Raw genomic sequence first — 11,899 nt, 5'->3', positions numbered from 1 at the left:
CACCATCCTCTTATTTTTTCCATCATTCCTTTCTTCTTCTTTTCTGTTTCCGGCATCCAGTCCGGGTGACCCATGGCTCGGAACTTCTCTTGGATTTTCATCCAGTTAGCGTTTAGTTTCTCTAGTTCTTCCTTTTTCTTTCTATTTTCTTCTTCTTTTCTTTCCTTTGACCACTTTTCTTTGATCTTCTTGACCTCTTCGGTCAGTACATTCCTCATTCCTTCTTCCGCTTTCTTAAGCTTGTCTAAGCCCCACTTCACAAAAGACCAATCTGTCCATTCTACAATGTCTTCTAAAAAACACCTTACACTCGTCACATAAACTATGGCTTCTTTCAACTTGCCCACTTTCACATACGGTGGGTTAATTAAACCTCTGATTCTCTTCTCCTCATCCTCTATCATTTCTTTTACAATATCGATGGCTAAGTGGAGGCTGGTTACTTGTCTTGAGACGAAGTCTTTTGTCACTGCATGCCTCCATTCCTGTTCAAGCCTTTCTGCTACATTCAATCCATCCATCATCCAATACCAACTTCCCATAAGGTTGTTATACAAAGCTGAAGCTGCTGGCATCTTCTTGTTTGCTTATTCCGTAGAATGGGCTCCAATGGCAAACACTGTTAGTTTTATAGTTAAAGCGCGGACGTGATGGAAAGCATCCCCCAAGACATAAAATTGATATTACCTAGATCATGACCAAACAACGCGCGGACGTGAAGGAAAACATCCCCCTACTTTCTCATTTCATATAATAAAACCCAAACTATACTCTCCACATACGCTAAGAAACATTAAACTAACCCATAATCTACTATTCACACAAACTTACGTGAGTAGTTACAAACACAAACACACAAACACATACACTCACATTATGAAAAAAGAGTCAGTGTTTATATTCACACTACTCTACCTACACACATTGGCAAATTGATTGTTATTTCTTTTCTAGACTATTGGGTAGCCCTGAAAAGGGCTGTTTTTTTTTAACTTCATGGACACCTGGTTAATGATGACACCTTCCAGGCCTGGCGCCACATACACATCTTGTTCCCCAGTTGCTTTTTACTTTTTTGGGGGAGGGAGCAGAGGGAGGATAAATAGCTTCAGAATCCCAATTTTCTTTCTCTGGGATTCTGAAATTTCTTCTCTCCTTTTCCTCCTCTTCTTTGTTTCTTCTCTCCTCCTCCTCTTCTTTGTATCTTCTCTCCGCCTCTTCTTTGTATCTTCTCTCCTCCTCTTCTTTGTTTCTTCTCTCCTCCTCTTTCATCCTTCCCTCTTCCACAATGGCTTCCGCGGCCAGTTTGTTCAACAGGCGCCTGGCATATTCCAGATGCACATGAAGTTCCAACAGTTTCGCTAGTCTGGTGTTCATTCTGGTGTTGATCAATCAACAAGGGTAGCTGGACTGCCGAACGAGTTTCAATTTATACTAAAAGTGCGGACGTGAAGGAAAACATCCCCCTAAAAACATAAAATTGATCTTACCTAGATCATGACCAAAAAACAACGCGCGGACCTAAAAGAAACACTCACTCACTTTTTTATACTACCCATTCCTATTCTAAAATATTTTTTTTCATTAATCACTTCAACATACTATTCACATACGCAAAGCAATCCAATCAAACCCCCCAAATCTACTCTCCCCACACCTCTATCAGCAAAAACAAGACATGATCTTAATCTACTATCCACACCAACGTACGTTAGCACTTACAAACACACAATCTTATACACTAACACATACACTCGCACTATGAAAAAGAGTTAGTGTTTATACTCACACTACTCTACCTATTTCTTTTCTAGGGTATTGGGTAGCCCTGAAAAGGGCTGGGTTTTTTTTGTTTGCTATGGCAATCTTTTAGTTTCTAAGAATGCGACGTACTTTGAGGATAGACTTTCTGACGATAGGTCTGCTTCTTCGGAAAGAGGAGAAGAACTCTTTGGTGTCGATACGACAATCGACAAAGCCTCTGTCAGGTTCAGGTTCCTGCTGTTGCTGCTGTTGTTGTTGTTGCTGTTGCTGCTGTCTTTGAAGTCTGTACTTCTCTGTCCATTCTTCTTTCTCCCTGTTCACTTCTTCTCTGAAGAGCTCTTCTATTAGGTCTTCAGTGACTTTTAACATTCTCCCATTCTCTATCTCTTCAGCTTTCGGTATCAGACTGTGTCTGACCCTATGCAAATTCACGTAGGCTTCGTTTAGCTTAGCTAGTTTGGAGCACATCTTCGTAGGAGGATGAGTCGACAATGGATGGTTAGACTGGAAACTTCCCCGGTTCTTAAAGTCAAAGCGCGGACGTGAAGGAAAACATCCCTCCACGGTTTTCGAGCCGGAACGTTCAATGAGTGACATGAGAGGGATAGTAAGAAGTCAAAGAGCATGAATCAACATTCTTATAGCCAAACAAACGACAAAGGCACTTTTTCAAAACACAACATTTTTTATTCAAAAATCACTTAACACTAACCAACAACTCTAACACTTTTAACAATAATCCAACAATATAACATCAAACATTTTTTTTCAAATCACAAACATTTTTTTTCTAATCACAAACATTTTTTTTCAATTCACACTCTACTTTAAACAGGGCTGACAACGTTGTGAATGAAATTGTGATTTCCACTGTTGGAAGTCATTAGGCCATTGATGGACACTACGTTTCCTAGCTTGAGACAAAAGATAAACATAATGGTCACAGAACCATCGATCTACTTTCACATCATTTCTTGAAGAAGAACGAGGATCAAAATGAGTCACTAAATGTTCTAAGGAATAGCCCAGGCTGTGATGATGCAGAAAATACACACAGTACTGTCCACACACCAAGGAATCTGTGCCTTGTAATTTCACATTATTGAATCGGATAGTCTGAGCATTTCTTCTCATAAAGTCGATGATATCGTCTTCCAAAGGGGGCAATCCGTGCGAATCGAAATATTCCACACATCCTTCTTGAGGAAAGTAAACGGCTACCCAGTGGGTTCCTGGGAGATGACTGTCGTCCGTGTTGATCACGTAAGCCAGATGGTCTTGAGGTTTGCGATGAGGGAGTTCATCTTTAACACAGACGACAGGATTCCAAGAAGCCGTATACGAACTGTGGTTCAAAAGGTAATAAAGTTCCCAGGTATCCATGTTTTGTTTTTTTCTTCTTCTTCACAGGTAATAATAAGTCATCAATTCGATCCTGACTTTTTGCTTGAAAATGTCTGACAAATAACCGTTTCTTCGTTTCGTCTCCTCACTTTGATTCAGGAGAGCTTCGATGCGATGGATCTCTTGAGTGGTTAATGGTGGACAAGAATGTTCACGCAATTCTTTATACCACTGGTGCAACACGTCTTCGTCCGAGATGAGACTCCAAGCTTCGTCCAGATACTCGTCCAATTTTTCTTCTTGACTCAGCATCAGGCATTTATCGTGTTGAATTTGACTGGGATGATCGTTTTGACATCCATAGCAATTTTTCTTGATCAATTCCGTCATTTTTTCTACCAAGTGTTTGGCAAAACAGGAGACTAAATGGGCTTCTTGTTCTGACCATCGGGACTTCATCATGATCACTTCTTCCACAGTCTCCTCACATTCCATGTCCAAAGTTTCTCCACTAGGTAAAGAGGGATAACAGTCTTCCATGGCTTCTAATAATCTAGAATGACTTCTCTCAAACTGTTGATTTCTATCGTATTATCAAATTCTGCATACAGGATGACGTTCGCCGTGTCTGGTAGAGCATTAGCAAACTGAAGTTCCACACGAATCTGGCCGGATTTTATAGGGTGGAAATGTCCCTCATCGCTGCCTTGGTCTGGAGTGAAATCGAAAGCCCACAAAGCATAGCCTCCTGCATAATCCTCGTACGTAATGCCGTGACTGGTGTTGGTTCCTAACTGTCCGGTGGCTTCGTACAGGGACAAGTACGATCTCAAGTAATTCTTCTTCTCAAAGTCAGGTTCGAAAGGTCTGGTACACAAGGTCTTGCCATCGCGACTGACTTCGATCTTGGACACGCCAAAGTGTTGAAAGTAGAAAGGATTTTCAGCGAAGGCTCCGTTGAAGGCTGAATTCTCGACCATACGAAGGATTAAACGTTTGGGTAACTGTCCTTGAAACAGATGATCTTCGATCATGGATCGCTGTCCCTTGGGAATGGTGATGGTTTCACTTCCACGCGACGTATCGGATACTTGGCGGTCGTTCTGCTCAACGTCTGACTGATGTCGTTTCCCACTTTGGGTAACACTTCCACGCGTCGTACGTAGAGTTTGGCCTCCTCGATTTTGCTTTTAGGAGTGCCAGTCTTAGTAGCATCATCATCAGCCAACAAATGGAAAGCGGCACTGCTGAGATTCAGTCTCAAGCGGATATTTACCCCGTTCAGCAAATACTTTTCTTGCAACCACATGTCCAAATGCAAACGATCCATCAGTTCTAAACTGTTCTTATTTAAGATTTTCTTTCGTCTTTCCTAAAAGCCGTCATTATCAAATTTTTCGAACTTGTCCGCTTCGTCAGGTTCCCATAACACACAAGCATTGAGATGAGTATTTTTGGCATCTATTCCGTACGTCAAGAGATTTTCCAGGTAGGCACGGTAAGGGTAAGTATCCATGCTGCTGCTGACCAGTTTGTTATTCAAGTACAAGTCCACTGAGCTGAACAAGGAATGCATGAAATTGTTGACGGGAGCTATATTCTCAGTGTCTTCTACTGCACCATTATCCTTATCTAGAACTTTGACTTTCAAGTACAAGGAACTGCTATTCAGATCAATGTAATCTTCGGGCTGTCCCTTTGATTTCAAACTCGATGGGAGCGGAATCCGTCAAAGAGGAGACGGGGTGAAATTCCACCCATTGGGATTCTTGCATCGTCATCATGGTGGGGGGCATGGCAAACAGGTCCAGTTCCGTCTTGGAACAAGCGCAAGATTCTCGGTGCATCATTTTTTCTCTGTGTCCCAATAATCGAAAACGTCTAAGTCTCGAACGGTTCTTCTTTTCTTTGTCTTTCTCGCTTTAGACGTGTGAAGTCTGGTGAAAGGGTGTTTTCTTCGTCGTCTCTTTCTGCCTTGTCCTTGCTGAATGTCTGACTCGGTAGCGTGCAGGGCATTTATAGGTGTTTCTCGGCGGCCCAAAATGTCTTTGTCTGTTTGCAGCAAGACATTTTTGCCTGCCCTCATGAAGGCTTCTTTAGGGTTTTGTTTGTCGATGATGACATTTTGGAGAAATTCTTTGCCTTGCGTCAGTGCCGCATCTTTCAAGGCGTGCAATCCGCGTGTCACCATCGGTTTCAAGACTGGGGCCACCGAACGAAAGGCCGATTTTAACATATCTCCTAAACCGTGTCCTCGCTGCCGAGCAACCCCTCGATACACTGGATACATGACTTACGAGTCGTGAGAAAACCGTTTTCGAAAATGGAGTTTCACCGTGACTTTTCCTTTGGTGAATGGAATATTTTGTCCCAAATCTCCTTTTATAGCAATGTTGACCGTGTCCAAATAGGACTTGCTGACAGGCAAATAGTGAGGATGTACAAATTCGCGGTGGACGTGGTAAGTGTTTCCACCTTCCTGGTCACTGGTCGTGGTACTATCCACTTTGAAAGGAATGACACGCAGTAACGGTACAGAGGTGTGTCCCACCACGTTATTCTCCACCACATCGGAGTACACGAACATCAAATTCAGTCCTTGGTTCAGTTCTACAGGGAATCAAAAAAACTTGTAAAATTCCGTATTGCTGTTGATCTTTGGTTTAAAATTTGGAGCCATTTTTGTGTCTCCACCTAAAATATCAAACAAGTCACGATTAAAACTGATGGACAACGTTTGGGTATCCTGAAATTTCATCAGTAAGCGACGAGCCACTTTATGGTACTCCAGGGTGACACTTTTTTGATTCTGTTCAGGGCTTTGCCAAAGGCTAACTCGAACCTGGAAGCAATGGTGTCCACCAAATCTTGGCCACTAAAATAAAACCCTGCCGGAATTTTCAAGGTGTAGATATTGAAGGGTGAATTGTTGGATGGTCTTGTGTCCCCTGAAAACCCGATTTCATTTATGGTTTCTTGCAATTGTTGGTTCAGGATTTCGACCTCAAAAGTGCTTTGCTTTTCAGTGATGTTTTGGATTTGTGTAGGGTGAATCATTTCTACCAAAGCCACTTCCCAATGGGCTTCGTGATCTAACTGGATGGCCTGAGGTAATTTGGCCGTGTAACAGCACAACGTGTTGTGGGGAAACACCTCCATGGAACTGTCACTGGGTAAGGTTAAGTAAAATTGGTTTTGGTGACTCATAATTCCAGAGTTCTGTGGCTGTCCGAGGGGTTAATGGACGTCAGAGGCGTGTCTCCGCCCAAAATGGGGTTCTGGTGTGGTTGTTGTTGGAGTGGTGACTGGCACTGGCACTGGACACAAGGTTCCCGTGGTTCCCGTTCGAGGTGAATTTCAGGGAGGGATTGGGAAGCAGGTAACCGATGCAACTGCTCAATAAAATGGTCCACAATTGTTTGTCTCCTTGTTGCAAACTCAAATTGGCAATGGCTGCCCCGATGACACAATACACCACGAAAATTTGGCAGAAAAAGACGATATGCGTTTTAGGCACACGTTCTCCACACAACACCCACAAAGGTTGTTTTTGTAAATCTTGCACAGAAGAACTAGGTGAAGGAGTGGTCGACGTAGCTACGTCTGTGTGAAAGGGCATGATGGTCACTTCTTTTTATAGTCGATGACTTGCGAAGCGTCGATCCAAGAATCAAAACTGGGCGGATATCCTTTCCAACGTACTTTGACTTCTTTGCCTACTTTACGGGTTCTGCGTTCGAGAATGCTTTCGATGTCGTACACGTCGTCTTCTTTTTTGGTGACACGTTGTAACTCGGGCAAATAAAACGTTCCTTTGAGCACTTCTCCGTTCATGTCTTCCAATTTATAGACGACAGGATGACGGCCATGCACTCGTCCAGTGACACGAAACAATTCGGTCGTCCAGTTAGGTAAGTAACCTTTGTCGAAAGTGCGTTTGGTTTTGCCAATGCGCACCCAATCTCCTACGGTCAACTCTCCACTTTTCTTGGGGACAGCCCTCGTCGGGGACGTACCAAACAGGCGCTCAAGCACCAACACTTCGTTGTCGGGAGTCACGTCTTGCGGGGCACGTCCGATGCTTCGATGGTAAGATTGGTTGTACGCTTGCACCAGGTGCGGTAAGATGTCGATGTACTTCAGAGTGTGGTGATGCGTAAAATATTTCCACATGCGTTCTTTCAAAGTACGTTGAAAACGTTCCACGATGCTGGCTTTGGTTTCGGGATTCTCGGTGGTAAAAAAAATGAATGTCACGTTTCTTTAATTCTTTTTGGAAAGCTTGGTTCAGAAATTCGGTGCCTTTGTCCGTTTGCCATCGAAGAGGGTGACGACCGCTTTGTTTCAACACCCGTTGCAGGGCTCGCACTAACTTGCTGCTGGATTTGGAAGTCAAGGGCACGACCCAGGCAAATTTGGAAAAGACGTCGATGACACAAAACAAATATTTGTAGCCACGATTGTAGCTGGCCAAATGAGAGACATCGGCTAAATCGGCTTGCCATTGATGATCGATGCCTTCCACTCGGGTGCGACTTCTGGCAAACTTGCGTCGAATGGGTCTGTGTAAAGTGTAGGTAGCTTGTTCTTGTAACCATCGTTGCACTTGAGGTAAACGGAGACTTTTCAATCGAGTTTTGGCAGCATGATACAATGTTTGAACTCCTGCGTAACCTGCAGGATGGGAGGGATCGTAGTAAATGCTGGCTAAGACTTTTTCCATTTTTTTGTGTTCGTATGTTAATAAGACACCCACTCTTGGAGGATGCTACTCTTTTTCTCTTGGGGTACTTTCTTGGACTGCAATGATTTGCGTGTGCGACCGGCAATAGGTGTTGAAGAGGAGGATGTCTGAGCGGGGGATATCGGTTCTTGTTTCACTTCTGTCTTCACTTTCTTTTTCTCTTGTGATGAAGAAGGGGTAGCCATCATCTTTTTAATCCATCCAATTCTGGAGGTAGGTGGTGTTGTTAACTTGCGTACTTTTTCTGGTGGAGTTTGAAACCCTTCTTCTTCTTCTCCTTTTTCTGTCTTGGTCATTGGTAGTGGTGGTACTGGTACTGGTGATGGTGCTGGACTTTTCATCAAGGTCTTAAAATCTTTCAGAGTGGGTAGAGCTGTTTCGTCTAAAGCTTTCTGGTGAAAGACTTGCAGTCGTTGCAAGAGTTGACCGTACTTTTGCGATTTTTCTGTTTCGGACAAATCTTGGCGATCCATCAAGGACTGCAATTCATGTTGTAACTGGGACATCTTGCTCAAATTGGGATTGGGAGGTACATGCGGGGTGCGTTGTTCTTACCAACGATGGTATTCCATCCATCGTTTGTAAGGCACTAAAGCTAGTTTTCGTCCTTCCATGGGGTTGTCAGGGGTCGATTCTGAGATCTTGGGACTTCCGAGGGTCTTTTTATGTTGCTCCCACCAGTCCTCCCAACATGGTTCCCAAGACTCCTTTCAGTAAGGAGCCTAACAAGAGAGGTAAAATGCCTCCACGTTGGACCAACAGCTTCTTCTTTTGACGAATGGGAATTTTCTTTTGAACTATTTGGCGAAGAACGTGACGATGTTTGCCTAAGCATTGTTTCTGGTGTTTGGACAAAGGGATCGTGCCTTTCAAGACGTTCAAACAACATTCGCACACGGTATCGATGACCTCTTTGGAGGCCGATTGAATGAGTTTTTTTTTCGTAGAGGTGGAGAAGCTTTGGACAGGACAGATAACATGTCCCCATGTTTGACTAAACGTGGTGGTAGTCCTTTCCTTTTCTTTCCTTGGGGTTTTCTGGAGGGTGACATCTTTGAGTCTTCAGGAGCACCAAAAAAACACTGATATCCCGACTTGGTCACAGGCCTTTTTTATACTGGAACACGTCGCCACTGATTGTCTTTACGTCGTATTAGTTTGAGGACAGGCATGACACGTCGTGCAGGGGTACGTAACGGACTAAATCGAGCCAGTTCTTGCTTGGACAAATCCAGTAAACTTTGTAACATGCCCGATCTTTCTTGAACTTTGATTTTGGGAGAAGATACTTTGTGAGCAGCAGCCACTGCCACTAAATTGGAGGGTCCTGCCACTGGGGAAGTTCTTTTTGGGGTCATCAACGGAGAAGTTCTTGGTGTGATCAACGTCTCCAAGTACTCTTCAGTTCTTGGTGTCATCAACGGAGAAGTGGATGAACTTGAGGCTGCCGGAGAAGCAGTTACCGCCGTGGCAGGTCGTGGTTTGCGAGTGTAAGGTTGCGTCCTGGCCGAAGTGCCTCTCTTGCGACTAGTTTTCTTCTGTGGGCTTTTCTTTTTCTGGGGACTTTTTCTCTGTTTCTTTTTCTGGGGGCTTCTTTTCTTTTTCCGGGGTAGTGTCTGGTAAGAGGAGGGTCCCGCCACTGGAGAAGTTATTCTTCTTGGGGACCTGGTCTTTTTCTTCTTCTTGGGGCTTCGTTGGATTTTTTTCTTGGGGAGAAGTTTGGGGGCATTAGGATCCCATCTTAAGAGAGAGCGAATGATGACCCCTCCTAGAGTACCGCTCCCTCCAGGTTTCAAAATGATTTGTTTTTTGGTTTGAGTGTCGATTCGGGGATCGGCCAGTTGGACCAAAGCGACTTTGTTTCGATCAAAAAAGCGTTTGGTTTGATGAGGAATCTGAATGATTCCTTGGAGTAATTGACGTGCCGTCACCGTGAACCATCGTAAGACTTCTTTGAGACTAGCTTCTAAGACACGAGCTCGTGTTTGTGGATTTTTTTCTCGACTGATGCCATACAAGGCACGAATCAGTTTGACGGGAAGATGCGACTGAAGGGACGTCATGTTGACGTTGTGTGAGACAGACGAAAAGGGTCTGAGGCTTTTATAGATTTTTTTTTTATGTGGAGTGAAATTAAGTCGAGGACGGAGACGTGTACAAGACAGGCCCTCCGTCTTGACACCAGTGGTGAAACAAGTGGGTACGAAATCGCAAATCCTCGGGGGTCGTAGGTTTCAAATCGACAAGTAAATAGGCGTGTGGCGTTTGAGTGGCATCGTCGTACGCCTGAGTCAGCCAAGGCGTTCCTAACTGTTTGGCTAAGACTTGCACTTGCGATTTATCTCGAGGGCTTTTAAACAAGACCACGTAATGCGCATTGAGACTGATGGTGCGATGGGCTTTACTTTGTTGGAAGAAATTTTGGGTGATGTAAACGACACTGGCATTACGGTGATGCCCTTTGCGCGTGAACCACAGTTTAATTTCTTCTTCGTCTTCTCCTAACATGTCGTCGAAAATGACCAAATGGGTTTGACGGGAGTCAGAGACGATGCCGTCGTCTTCTTTAGGAATGCCTTCCACAAACACGATGGAATCGCCTTGACTTTCTCGCAAGAGGCTGTACGCCGATTGCCACTCTTTGTAACACCACACGATCCGTTGAGGTGGCCGATCGATCAAATGATGTTTATATTCGATCAAACGTTTGACGAATTCGGTTTTGCCTGAACCGCTAGGTCCAGCAATGAGCATGTTAAAGGGATGGCGAAGATACAAAGCCTCCCAACTGGCACGATCTAAGTGTTCGTCGATGACTTTGACAGTGGAGGAAGAGGGAGCAGAGACAGCAGAGGTAGCCATAGTGTCAGGAATGACACTTGTGACACGAAAACAAACAAGACAAGAGTTTATATACTTTTTTTCAGAACACGTTTATTAAATGTTTCAAATATGAACAACACGAAAGACAAAAATATATAAAAGCCAAATAGTTATGTACAGGAATAAAAAAACACATAAAAACGATCAAAGTGGAATATAAACAAGTCTCTGTACAACATGGTTTGGGTAACCAAGATGTCCTAGGGACAGTGTGTAATGTTCTTACACTCTCTACATGAGGTATTGTCACACAAGTGTCCTCCCGAAATGACCTTTCAGGAATGTCCATGACAGTCCTGTCCTGAAGCGAGTGGTTGTTCTCGGTGACGGGTTCTTCTGGCACTGTCACTAACACGGGTTGAAAAGTACCTTTTTTCCTTGAACAACTATTGTGCATACTGAGCCACTTCTTGGGTCCAAGCCTCAAAACCCCCCTTTTTCAAGTCACGAACATCTGTCCAATGGGGGTGTAAGTCACAAGCGACACACACATCGTCATACACGTCTTCGGTAGCTAAAAGTTGACGAATCTTTTTTTCCTGTTGAGGTCGAGAAGTATCCAGATGAAACCGCAAGGCTTTGAGCAAAAGGAGTTTTTCGTGACCATTTAAGGCCATTTGGGTGGTAAGTACTGATCGTAAAGAGTCCACAAAGAATCGGCTGGTAAACGAAATCCCAGAAAACAACTCACTAAGACACACACCACTTGTCGACCCAAATTGAATGGATACAGTTCTTGTAATAATCGATGGTAATGATCCACGGTTTGAATATGGTCATTGAGTTCCTTCCAAGGAATCTGTTCAATCACTTGTGACATAAGCCGTGGCATCGATTCCTGTTTTTATGCTCTCTTTTTTCGGAAGCAATACACGTACATTCTACCCAGACATCTTCGTTCTCCAGTAGGAAATCTAGAATACTGTAACCTACAGTTCAAACTTCGATTAGAAGTTTTCTCTTCTACTGAGCAGATTCCACGTAACATATGTTGGTAATCCTTTAACTCGTCTTCCTCAATGCGTTGCTCTAGGTGAATCTCGAAGTAACCAAAATGATGAACATTTCGTTCATTCACTAACTCACTAATAAGGTCTGACCATTGGAACAATTTCTGACGGATCAGTTCTCTTATACCATTCAGGTACCAGTGGTTAAAGATCT

The 11,899-nt window shown here is 43.8% G+C and overlaps 1 protein-coding gene across 1 annotated transcript in view; it reads left to right on the top strand.

Moving 5' to 3' along the window:
• Positions 1-11,899, top strand: part of LOC149780714 (heat shock 70 kDa protein 12B-like) — a 36,431-nt gene that overhangs the window by 10,016 nt on the left and 14,516 nt on the right. The gene's annotated exons all lie outside the window — the stretch shown is intronic.

The sequence above is a fragment of the Sinohyriopsis cumingii genome, chromosome 16 (assembly GCF_028554795.1).
Source record: "Sinohyriopsis cumingii isolate HCF-2022 chromosome 16, ASM2855479v2, whole genome shotgun sequence".
Taxonomy (NCBI): Eukaryota; Metazoa; Mollusca; class Bivalvia; order Unionida; family Unionidae; genus Sinohyriopsis; species Sinohyriopsis cumingii.
The sequence above is the reverse complement of the archived record's forward strand: the minus strand, read 5'-3'. Positions and strand labels throughout refer to the sequence as shown.